Source organism: Podarcis erhardii (assembly GCF_964252035.2).
Source record: "Podarcis erhardii genome assembly, chromosome: 8".
Classification (NCBI taxonomy): domain Eukaryota; kingdom Metazoa; phylum Chordata; class Lepidosauria; order Squamata; family Lacertidae; genus Podarcis; species Podarcis erhardii.
The window spans coordinates 12,088,833-12,101,065 of record NC_138499.1 but is presented as its reverse complement, the minus strand read 5'-3'; the positions used below and the strand labels follow the sequence as shown (position 1 = coordinate 12,101,065).

The window sequence follows — 12,233 nt, the reverse complement described above, 5'->3', positions numbered from 1 at the left end:
TCTCTTTCGCGCGCGTGCACGCGCCTTTCCGTGGGGTGAGCGCGCGCAGCTGAGGCAGCTTGCGGCGGAGGCTAATGTTCCATGCAGAGACACGCAGGCAGCCTCTAATATAATAATAATAATAATAATAAAGTTGTGTATTTATTTAGCCCGACTTTCCACCCTGACAGGGGATCAAGGCGGCTTACGGATAAAAATGAGAATTGCTAAAAACATAGGAAAAAAGCAATTAAACTTTGATGTAGTCAAAACTCTCTTTCTCTATATTTTATCAAATTTATACATCGCCTGATTGGTGTGTTTTTTAATAGAAAAAATAATAATTAAAAAATCGCCTCCAAGCCATTTACAAAAGGATAAGGCAATGACATCGAGAAAAATTCACAACCATACTTTAAAAACACACTGAAAAAATAACAACCACTAAAAGAGATTTCTAAGCACCTGGGTACGCTCGCCTAAAAACGGGGATGTTTTTCGCAGGCGCCGAAAAGATTGAAGTGAAGGAGCCTGATGGACCTGAAGAGGCAGGGAGTTCCAAAGTGTAGCTGCTTCCACTCTAAATGGTTGAGTTCTTACGAATGTGCGGCACCTGCAAGAGTCCCAGTTCCACCCATGGGAGCGGCTGAGTGGGCACGTGTTTAAAATCTATTGCTATATAAATCTATTAAACAGATAAACTGTTAAAACCGTACATATAATAATCGAAAACAGCATGGCACCTTTCATTTCAAAGCACCCAGTTCCCCCAAAGCCTTGTTGGGACAAGAAGGTATTCACCTGCCAACGGAGGGACAACAAGGAGGGAGCCAGTTTGACATCTCCATGGGGGGAATTCCAGTGTCGTCTGGGAGCAGACAACTTTAAAATACTACGTGCACCTGTCCACACGCTAGGTGCATGCTTAAATGCATATGCTTTAAATATGCAGGAACTTAAATGGGAGAGGAGGAAGAGGAGGAGGAGGCCTGGAATCCCCTTTTCCCCCCATGGGTAAGGGTCAGAAGTTAGAACGAGGAGGTAAGAACTTGCTGTTGCTGTTTGAAGTATCTCCTTGTGACTTGTTTTGTGGGCCACAAAACCTGCTGCTACCATAGAAGGTAGCCTTTGAGTGTGAACGTGCTGATTCCTTGCCTTAATCTTGATTGAATTTTTTTTTAAGAGAAAACAGGAAAGAAACACCAGCACTCACAGTGTTTGTGTACACACTTTTCGTGTGTGCAACAGCCATATCGGTCCAGTGTCAAAGCAACCACTGGCATATCATGAAATGCCAAGAGATTTCATTTTCCTTTGTCACACCAGACTTTTTTTTAAGCAGGTTGACCCACATTTGCTTTGCAGATTTGTTCCAATCCCTTATTGTTGGGGAGGGGGGGAGGGGTCTGAAGGCACCCAGCCTCGCTAAGCCGAACAACAAGGATTTAAAGGATCTGGGTAAAAAGAAAATCAAGCCAAGATAAGCCTCGGCTGCAGTAGCTCTTTGCTGTGGAGAAGTGCTGACTGGAAAGCTATTTACGGTGCCCCCAAGCCTGTGCAATCCAACCTGAGAAAATCTGACAATGTCATTAGGTGCAATGTTGCTGTTGCACCAGTTTGAAAAGAAGGAAGTGTCCACCGGTTGCCCGATGAGGTGCCAAGGCCTACATTTATGGCTCCAGCATCACAGCCTTGCATGCCCTCCAGATGTTCTTGCACAACATCAGGACCACGCTGGCTGGGAATAATGGGAGCAAGAGTCTAACAACACCAGGCAGCCCACAGGTTCCCCATACTAGGCTGATTAACAGGCAGTAGGCAGAAAGGGGGGATGTGGGTGGCGCCTAGGACTTGCCGATCAAAAGGTCAGCGGTTCGAATCCCCGCGACGGGGTGGGTTCCCTTTGCTCAGTCCCTTCTCCTGCCAACCTAGCAGTTTGAAAGCACGTCCAAGTGCAAGTAGATAAATAGGTACCGCTCTGGCGGGTAGGTAAACGGTGTTTCCGTGTGCTGCTCTGGTTCGCCAGAAGCGGCTTAGTCATGCTGGCCACATGACTGTATGCCGGCTCCCTCGGCCAATAAAGCAAGATGAACACCGCAACCCCAGAGTCGGTCACGACTGGACCTAATGGTCAGGGGTCCCTTTACCTTTACCTTTAGGCGGAAAGGGAAGGTGAAAAAACGCAAGTCAGTTTACATTTAATGGTTCCCCGCTACCTAATTTGCCCTTTCGGAACAATATGCAAACTGAAACCTTCAAAATTCAGAGTTCTCCAAATTTTGCAATGTGTGCAGAAAGCATATCCTAAAGTGTGCAGAACAACGCACATATTAAGGGATGCAACATTTTGTGTTGGAGAACTCTGATCTACAAAATTGCGTCGATGAGGCAAAATTGCATTCAAACTTGTGTATTCAGAGAAAGTCACACTAAAATACAGTGGACACTCGGGTTGCAAACGTGATCCATGTGGGATGCATGTTCGCAACCCGCAGTGCCCGCAACCTGCAGCGGCACAATTCGGCGCTTCTGCGCATGCGCAAAGCACGATTTAGCACTTCTGCACATGTGCGACTGCCGAAACCTGGAAGTAACCCGTTCTGGTTCTTCTGGGTTTTGGCGGTCCGTAACCCAAAAAAACACAACCTGAAGCATCTGTAACCCGAGGTATGACTGTACTAGTGTATTTTCGTTCTTTTAAAGCAGACAGATGTGAAAACATGGGTAACTGAGAATTTCAGATTGGGAAAATGAGAAACTAAAATCGACAGAGTCACCCATCCCTAGCAGGAGAGGGTTCCCTTTGCTCAGTCCCTTCTCCTGCCAACCTAGCAGTTTGAAAGCACGTCCAAGTGCAAGTAGATAAATAGGTACCGCTCTGGCGGGTAGGTAAATGCCTTTCCCAATCTGAAAGCATCTGTAACCCGAGGTATGACTGTACTAGTGTATTTTCGTTCTTTTAAAGCAGACAGATGTGAAAACATGGGTAACTGAGAATTTCAGATTGGGAAAATGAGAAACTAAAATCGACAGAGTCACCCATCCCTAGCAGGAGAGATGCAGGTGTTGCAGCAGACACGTGGCTGCCGCAGAAACCACGATCTCTCCTCCCTATTCCATTTCGCTGATCCCACATAGCATCTAGTGTAAGTCACCTTCTGAAATGACATCACTGCACTGCCAGTTTCTCTGGACTCTAGTCCGTGTCACTGGCTGCTGCTAGTAAGGCGAGGTGATGATATCACATCACCTGGCCAGTTTCATGGTATGTTGCAAGTTTCATTATACGTTGCATAGAGGAGAGCAGGGGAAACTAGACACTGCTGTTTTCAGCAGCAAATGCTATATTAGAAGGAAGGAAGGAAGCTGCATGAGGAACAGAACTCCACTGCAAATAGAGCTGCCCAGTTCTCCAGCCCTGGATGTTGTCAACAGCTGTGCTCCAGGATCTGATCTCAGGGATGGGAGAGTATTTCAGGGGAGAGACTGCTCTTCTGGAGGGCAGGATATCGAAAACCACCACCAACATTGGTTGTACAGTGGTACCTCGGGTTAAGAACTTAATTCGTTCTGGAAGTCTGTTCTTAACCTGAAACTGTTCTTAACCTGAGGTAACACTTTAGCTAATGGAGCCTCCCGCTGCCACCGCAGCACAATTTCTGTTCTCATCCTGAAGCAAAGTTCTTAACCCGAGGTACTGTACTATTTCTGGGTTAGCGGAGTCTGTAAACTGAAGCGTCTGTAACCCAAGGTACTACTGTAACTTTAAGGACTTGTGACTGAGCTTGCTCTTCTCTCCTCCCACCCTTTCTGGGTCCCCCCCCCCCCTTCTTGTGTCATGCCTTTTCCAGATTGTGAGTCCTAAGGACAGGGCCTGCCTTGCATCTGATCTCTGTAAGCTGCTCTGAGAGCCTTTTGGGGGTGTGTGTGAAAGGGTGGGGTGCAAATGCCGCAAGCAAATAACACGAGGAGGAAATAATTAATAAATCTGCAACACCCGGTTTTGCCCTTTTGTTCCCTATTCACGGTACGTTAGGGTCAGAGCACATCATTTATGCAAGTATGTGCAACAGTCGCCTCATAACCCTTTTAAACAGGAAAAACAGCACCAGGAGGAGGCAACTAGAAGCGGTAGTGGAGGGGAAGGGTATTTAACCCTTTGCCTGCCTGCCATTTTACAGCATTATAAATTGCCCCTGCTAAAGTGGCTTTCTCCTTTCCCCCATTCCCTTCTTCACAGTCAATTCACAGATTTACCTTAGGAGATAACGCAGCGGCAGAATAGAAATGGGATAGGGGTGCCTTTATCTTTCAGTCCTTCCACTCACAGTACATCCTTAAAAGGCCTCAGCTTTTTTCTTCTTCTTTGATGGGCCAGTTAAATATTGCCTTTTGTTATGTGCAAATTGTGTGTGCCTCACCTGTTCCAGACTGAATAAAACAAGGAGGGAGGAAACCCCAGGACATTTCTGCTCCGTAATTTGATTGGCAGCATTGAGCAGAGGCAGATTAAGGGCAGTGCAACCGATTCTGCCGCACTGGGTGCTGAGCCAGTTTTGGGTCTCGCGCAGGGCGCGGTTGAAACTTGAAAGCCCAAAGTCCACTCCTGCATTAAGGACCCAATCCAGAGAACAGTATGCACCCCCCCCCCCCCACTGGAACACATGAGACTATGACTTAAACATGAAGTTCCATGGATTTTAATAGAATGTAGGTTCACCAGCATGGAAGTGAGAGCTGGACCACAAAGAAGGCTGATCGCCGAAGAATTAATGCTTTTGAATTCTGGTGCTGGAGGAGTCTCTTGAGAGTCCTATTGACTGCAAGAAGATCAAACCTATCCATTCTGTAGGAAATCAGCGCTGAGTGCTCACTGGAAGGACAGATCGTGAAGCTGAGGCTCAAGATTTTGGCCACCTCATGAGAAGAGAAGACTCCCTGGAAAAAACCCTGATGTTGGGAAAGATGGAGGGCACAAGGAGAAGGGGACGACAGAGGATGAGATGGTTGGACAGTGTTCTCGAAGCTACCAGCATGAGTTTGATCAAACTGTGGGAGGCAGTAGAAGACAGGAATGCCTGGCGTGCTCTGGTCCATGGGGTCACGAAGAGTCGGACACGACTAAACGACTCAACAACAACAACAAGGCTCACCAGCTATCCTTATTTGCCTTTTTCAGTGGCAGAGAACCTGCGTTTCATGCAGAAGGTCCCTTGCATATCCTTGTAGGCATGGAGAAGAAGATTGCTGTCTGAAACCCTGGAGACAGAACTGGCCCAATACTTTTTGACACCTGAAGCAAACCACACAATGGCTCCTTGGAGCCAGTGTGGTGTAGTGGTTAAGAGCGGTAGTCTCGTAATCTGGGGAACCGGGTTCGTGTCTCCGCTCCTCCACATGCAGCTGCTGGGTGACCTTGGGCCAGTCACACTTCTTTGAAGTCTCTTAGCCCCACTCACCTCACAGAGTGTTTGTTGTGGGGGAGGAAGGGAAAGGAGTTGTGGGGGAGGAAGGGAAAGGAGAATGTTAGCCGCTTTGAGACTCCTTAAAGGGAGTGAAAGGCGGGATATCAAATCCAAACTCTTCTTCTTCTCTTCTTCCTCCCACCGATCAGGCAAGAAGGGGTGAGTGAAGATCAGGAGCAAGGGAAGATAAAGAGCTACATCAGGAAGAAGAGTGAAAGGAGACCATCAGCACTTCCTATTCACTAAGAGGCCGCATGGAAGAGGGCTGCCAAGGAAGAAGCAGACCTGGCTGCAGCTGTTGCTGCCACCACAGTAGTAGCTGCAACGTGCAAAGTCTTCCTCGGAGGCCGGATCTGATGTCCCCAAGGCATGGAGACCCATGGCCACTTTGTATAGACAGTGCTACACAAATGTTTAGGATTGGACCAGGAAAGAGGTTGGAAAACACTTCTTAGAGTGCAAAGGGCACTGCCTTGTACTGAGTTCAGCACTGTCTACACAAAGTGGCCATGGGTCTCCAGGTAGGGCCGGCCCACCCATGAGACAATGTTGGGCAACAGCCTTGGGGACCTCAGACCCATGGCCACTTTGTGCTGAACTCAGTACAGGGCAGCTCCCTTTGCACCCTAAGAAATGTTTCCCAACCTCTTTCCTGGTCCAATCCTAAACATTTCCATTTCAGCAAGTAAATATTTAGGGATGGATCATAGTCATCGTTTTGCCAGCACAGTGTCACGGAGTATGACGTTCGCGTTGCAAGCAGCACAGATGTTTAGCAGATGTCAAAGCACAAGTCATGACGCGAGAGCACATAGCAGCAGTGTTTGGTGGGCTGGGCCCATAGGTTTGCTTAAAAAAAACCCCAGCTACATTTGGAATTCCTTAAATATTGAGAGTTTCACGTTCACACCATACATTTAAAGCCAATTTAGAGTGCGTGACTTCCCCCAAAGTATCATGGGAAGTGTAGTTTAACCTAAAATTCTCATTGCCCTACCCAACTCAGGATTCTGGCTGTATATATACCATGTGCTGAATGCACATGGTTTTCCCCAATGTACTTTTAATGCACAGTGTGGTTGTGAACAGGCTTCTTTCTCTTCTGTTCTTTCTGTTTCAACCTGCACCTGCCCTTTGCCTTTGGGAACACACAGCATATATCCTGCAATATGTTTACTCGTTTGTATCTTGACTTTCTCACATAAAACAAGGCAGCATCACTCCCCCCCAATACAGGGATGGCAGAACTGCGGCCCTCCAAATGCAGTTGGAGTCCAGCTGCCATCATCCATGACCACACTCGCTTTGCAGGATCTGGCTGATGGGAGTTGGAGTCCAGCAACATCGGGAGGGCCACAGGTAGAGATGGGAGGAATAAGATGCAGTTCGCAACAATACGAGAACCAAAACACAACTATCCTTCAAAACCCACACTTTTTTTTTTGCAGTGCAGCTCTCCAACCAAACAACATTTACAAATATGCATATAGTATAGGAAAGTGATTGCAAAATGAATATATGCATGAAAATAACCTACATGATCACTGCAGATGGTGACAGCAGTCACAAAATTAAAAGACGCCTGCTTCATTTACTAGAAGAAGGTTCAAATCCTCACTCAGCCCAACCTACATCATAAGGTTGTTGTGTGCATAAAATGAGAAGAAGTATGTATGTCACCTTCAGCTCCTCGGAGGCAAAGGTGGGTTATAAATGTAATAAATAAGTTCCCATCATCCCGTGAGGTCATCATGCTTAACAAACTACAGTTCCCAGGATTCTCCGGGGGGGGGGGGAGCCATGACTGTTAAAGTGGTATCAGAGTACTTAAGAGGGTTGATCAGGAGTGTCCTGAGCCATTTTGCTGCCTGAGGCAAAGGACAAGATGGTTCACCCTCTGTTTTCTGCACAAAATCTGCCTAGACTGGTAGTTCAATCTTCCCCCAGTCTTCAATCCAGTGGTGATAATACTGCCCTACCCTGCTGGGTTATGCGGGTGGCGCTGTGGGTTAAACCACAGAGCCTAGGACTTGCCGATCAGAAGGTTAGCTGTTCGAATCCCCGTGACGGGGTGAGTTCCTGTTGTTTGGTCCCTGCTCCTGCCAACCTAGCAGTTTAAAAGCATGTCAAAGTGCAAGTAGATAAATAGGTACTGCTCCAGGGGGAAGGTAAACGGTGTTTCCGTGCACTGCTCTGGTTCACCAGAAGCGGCTTAATCATGCTGGCCACATGACTGTACGCCGGCTCCCTTGGCCAATAAAGCGAGATGAGCGCCGCAACCTCAGAGTCAGCCATGACTGGACCTAATGGTCAGGGGTCCCTTTACCTTTACCTTGCTGGGTTATATCATAAGGACCGAAAGAGAGCTATTGAAATAAATGCACGTCAAGTCCTTTGAACTTTTAAAATGCAAAATGAGACACAGTCACCAGGACAAACTCTGAAACCTGCTGTGGGGTAGAGCTGACATCATTTATTAACTTTCCATCAAAAAACAGAAAGTGACACATTTATTTTTGAACCAGTTAGATGCTACAGAAATCACTACTGTCCTCTCACCACAGCTTCCTCCGAGATGCAAGAACTCAGTGCAACAAAGCCTGCTAAATACGATGCAGGCTGAGCCTTTGTCAGCATTCTGTATTTCAGATGCGAGCTTCAGATGTGCCTGATAGGTCTCGCACACGTGAATGCAAATATATATCATTGTTTCTTGGCCTCCCTGTGCAGAGCAGTAAAGATTTCGATCTCATTTCATTTCCCCCATTGGTTTAAATGGACCTAAACATAGGGTGGGAATCAAGTGTGATAACCGAAGAGAGGTTTTCCACGCATTGTAAGTGCCAGCAGCAGCCGCCAGAAACACACGGCTGTAAAAGGAGCTCAATAAATAGTCAACACACAAAGGACTGGGGCTTTGCATTCTGTCCATGGTATTTTTGCAACTTAAAGAAAATAGAGGGGAGTGTGGAAGCTTCCATTTCAGTTATCCACATTAAGTACTTCCGCAAGGCACTGCTTCTTCTAGCGACTAGTTCAGAAGAACCCATGTGGCATATTGGGGAGAAAGCTAGGCTAGGACCTGGGAGACCAGGGTTCAGATCCCTGCATAGCCATGAAGCCTGGTGGGTCGGTGATAGCCTCTCAGCCTAACCTACTTCACAGGGTTGTCGTCGTGCGGATAAAATGGTGAGGAAGAGAACCATGTTTGGTACCTTGAGCTCCTTGGAAGAAATGTGGGATATAAAGCTGATGGACAGAAAGATAGAGAGAGAGACAGCAAGAAGAATCCACCTGGTGGAAGTTAGAAAATAGGGAGGAAGCTAGGACCCAAGAGCACCTGCATTTCCTCCCTGACTTCTGGAAGGGTGGGATTCTGACACTGGACATAAAAGTCAGCTGCGGGAGGTGGGAGAGCAGAGTTTCAGCTAAAGCTCTGTGGGTGGTGCTAAGTGCACAGGATGAAGCCACAGGAGGAAGACTGTGCATGGAACACACTTGACGTTCATGCCAATCTTTGGTTCCCATATACCTGAAAGGGCATGTGAGACCTACAATACGCAGAGTCATAGAACTGAGAAGTTGCAAGGGACTGCAAGAGTCAGCTAGTCCAGCCCTCTGAAATGCAGGAATCTTTTTTGCCCACCGTGGGGCTAGAACCCACAATCCTGAGATTAAGAGTTTCATGCAGTTGCAAGTCCCACAGGCTCTTTTATGCTGTTGGGGACCAGTAAGGCAAGAAGCTTAAAAACCTCTCACCTAGATTCCACTTAAATCTTCTGGAAAAATTATCCTGACTTACAATACTAGCCCAACCTAAGTAAAGCTAAAAGGTAAAGGACCCCGGAAGGTTCAGTCCAGTCAAAGGCGACTATGGGGTTGCAGTGCTCATCTCGCTTTCAGGGAGCCGGGGTTTTTCCACAGACAGTTTTCCGGGTCATGTGGCCAGCATGACTAAACCACTTCTGGCTCAACAGAACACTGTGACAGAAACCAGAGTGCATGGAAACGCCATTTACCTTCCCGCCACAGTGGTACCTATTTGTCTACTTGCACTGGCGTGCTTTCGAACTGCTAGGTTGGCAGGAGCTGGGACAGAGCTCACCCTGTTGCAGGGATTCGAACAGCCGATCTTCTGATCGGTAAGCCCAAGAGGCTCAGTGGTTTAGACCACAGCGCCACCCGCGTCCCTTCACTAGCCCAACCTGCAGAGTTGTCTGCTACTATATTTCCCCAACAACCACATCACACACAGGCTGTGTGCACACTTCCAACTTAAACACAGCTAGGGTGTTCTTTTCCTCATTTTGGATTGAAGCTGGTTTGGGGGAAACCCAGTTTTTCACAAGAAATGACTGGATAGACATGGCTTGTTGCTCACCACTAGTTGCAGAATATATGGGAGTACATACACAGCTATAGAGTGTTTTCATACGGGACACTAAATAGCTTATGCTGGGGAACAACAGTATAAGAGAGCTTTGAGACATCCCCTAGACATCTGGCCAGCTGGTGTAAAAACCAGGATTCTAGACTAGACAGGCATTTGGTCAAATCTAGCAACGGTCTTCAGAAGTTCTTAGGAAATAACATAGTTCCTAATTATTTTTCTAAGTAACTCTGGAGTGTACTTTGGCAATTTAGGGAAGCCAAAGGCTCTCATTAATGTTTTCTAGGAAACAAGAAAAAGCGTCGACCAATGGAAAAGACTTTAGGAGGTTCAACTATTTCAGTTGTGCAATACTGCAGATAAGTCATGGGTGGCCACGTTCAAAATATTTCAGAGATTAGTCACTCAAACCATGTGTTCTTAGTGTCTGTGAAATCTCTCTAGTTATGCACACCCACCCACTGACTTTTGAACAGTTAGAAGTCCTGAATATCAGCTTATCACTTGCTTAGCTCTCCGTGTGGCACATTGCAAGCCCTAACAATCAGCTGATGGTCGCAGTGTATACAGGACGGGTCAGCAGGTCAGTGATGCCTGCAAAAACCACTTCATTCTAGTCACATCTTTACCTGTCTTACACCTGACTTCATACAGGACATCAGGTGTATGGCAGGTAGCCAAATGCAGGGCCTGCAGGGGGGAACAAATCCATTTCCTTTACCGTTCTCCGCTAACCCCTTAGCATTCTACCAGCCAAATTCTCAACTTATGATGCTGCATGTGACCTGAGGATCTCTCCTTATCTGTGCTGCTTCTCAATATATAGCTGTTGATCCCGCAGGTTACCGGTACTTTGTCACTGTCACTGATTTTAGCCCAGATGTGGGGAATCTACTGCCCTCCAGATGTTGTTGGACTACAACTCCCATCCTTCCTAAGCATTGGCCATGCCGGCTGGAGCTGATGGGAGTTGGAGTCCACCGATTCTCCCTCTATCATCTGTGCAAAAAACCATAATTCTCAGGAACTTTCATGGTAGTAGCTTCCACTGAAATGAGCACAGCTCATTTCAGAGTAACTAAAATTAGGACAGGGAGTGATTTCGTTGCACATTTTATTTCTGTGTTGTAACTTGCCCTTAGAGTGAGGTGGGCTAGAAATGATTCACTGCGCACCTAATGTATTTGACTGCATGCATGCATTTGCATATAAATTTTGTGTTGAGTGGTAACAGAAGATACTTTGATGCTTGCTTTTCAAACCTTTTCAAACCTCTACAGTATTTGCCTTCTCACATAAGCTTCAGGTAGTAACTCTCAAAGCACTTTGTCTGGGGCAGAGTTTTGAAGCCAAGCTGCTGTGTTCAGTTATAGAAACACATTTTGCAAGCGTTTGCATCCACTAACAGGGTTTCTTTTGTGTGTGAGAGAGGATGTATTAAATTCTAGGCCCAGGCTACCTGAAGGACTGTATTTTCTCATATGAACCTGCCTGGGATCTGAGATCTTGAAGGAAGGCTCTTCTCTCAGTTCCAACACCCTTATAGGTACTCTTGGTAGGGACACAGGAGAGGGCCTTCTTGGTGGCTGCCCCAGAATTTAGAACTCCCTCTCTAAAGAAGCTAGACTGTCTCCCTCCTTGCTGTCCTTCCACTGGTGGGTGAAGACTGTTTTATTCCAACAGGACTTTGGGAACTGTTTGTTTTTAAGGAAAGAGCTTTAATAGTGATCTGCTGTTTTTATTCTACATATTTTAATAGATTTGTTTTTGTTGTTTTACTTATTTTAATTACTTTTTTTGCCACCCCTCCCTCCTTGGGCCAAAATAGACCTTGGCTTCAATGTGCACCTTCACTAAAAGCTAGCGCACATGCGTACATCTGTTATTCAGCCAAGGTTATCATCCAGAAAGTGTTGGGGGTCGGCCAATTGGTGCCAAAGGATAGAACTTTTTTTATGTACGCTACAGCAGCAGCAAGAATACTTATTGCAAAGCATTGGAAGACACAAGACCTACCCACCGTGGAAGAATGGCAGATGCAAGTAATGGACTATATGGAAATGGCGGAAATGACTGGCAGAATCCGAGACCAGGGAGAAGAGTTGGTGGAAGAAGATTGGAAGAAATTTAAAATTTATTTACAGAAACACTGTAAAATTTTGGAATGTTGATGACATTGAAATGAAATGAAGGGGTTCTAGTAATAAGGGAAAATAAGAATATGCAAGAATGGATTGGTATTAGATGAAAATTTGAAATTATAATATGCAAGGAAAAATAATTAAGGATAAACAAATAAGATATGAATTTGCTGAACCAATTTCTAAATGGAATACAAAAAAGGGAGGTGTGAGGAAGTCAGGAAAATAAGTTAATGAATGGTGAGAAATTAAAAAGAG

At 46.1% G+C, this 12,233-nt stretch overlaps 1 protein-coding gene across 3 annotated transcripts in view; it reads right to left on the bottom strand.

The window, feature by feature from the left end:
• The window catches only part of ASAP1 (ArfGAP with SH3 domain, ankyrin repeat and PH domain 1), a 142,718-nt gene that overhangs the window by 90,352 nt on the left and 40,133 nt on the right, over window positions 1-12,233 (bottom strand). The gene's annotated exons all lie outside the window — the stretch shown is intronic.